Here is a 749-nt window from a genome sequence, read left to right as displayed (position 1 = left end):
GGATTGGGTGAGGATTGGGTGGGGATTGGGTCAGGATTGGGTGGGGATTGGGTCAGGATTGGGTAGGCATTGAGTAGGGATTGGGTGGGTATGGGGTGGGCATTGGGTGGGGTTTGGGTGGGCGTTGGGGGGGCATTGGGTGGGAATTGGGTGGGAATTGGGTGGGATACAACGTTGGAAAATGAGGGCGGGATGGGAGTGATGCACTTTGCTCAGAAGAATAGAGGCATAAACAGGGAAAGGGTTCGGGAATCTGACCCACAAAGGAGGCTCGGGGATTCCCGGTGGGGGGTGAGGGGGAAGGGTTCGGGATTGCTCTGAAGGTTATAGACGCGCAGGTTCGGTCGGCAAACGCAGCGTTAGCGTTCGATCGGAGAGGGGCTAGAATACACGAGCAGGGATGGACTGCTGGGGCTGTATAAGGCTCTGGGCAGGGCGTGTTCGGGAATATTGTGAGCAGCTCCGGGCCCCGTATCTAGGGAAGGATGTGCCGGCCTCGGAGGGGGAGTGGGGGGGTGCTCCAGAGGAGGTTTACGAGGATGACCCCGGGGATGAAGAGCTGGTCGAATGGGGAGGGGGTTGAGATAAGACTCTGGGTCTGTACTCGATGGAGTTTAGAAGGACGAAGGGGGAATCTGATTGAAGTTTACAGGATACCGAGGGAGCTGGGATAGAGCCGGGCGTGGGGGGGGAAGATGTTCCCACGAGGAGGGGAGACCGGGAGCCGAGGGCACAGCCTCAGGGTGAAG

This window comes from Rhincodon typus, unplaced genomic scaffold, assembly GCF_021869965.1.
Source record: "Rhincodon typus isolate 14 unplaced genomic scaffold, sRhiTyp1.1 hic_rhity00008625, whole genome shotgun sequence".
NCBI lineage: Eukaryota > Metazoa > Chordata > Chondrichthyes > Orectolobiformes > Rhincodontidae > Rhincodon > Rhincodon typus.
This window is presented reverse-complemented; position numbering follows the sequence as displayed.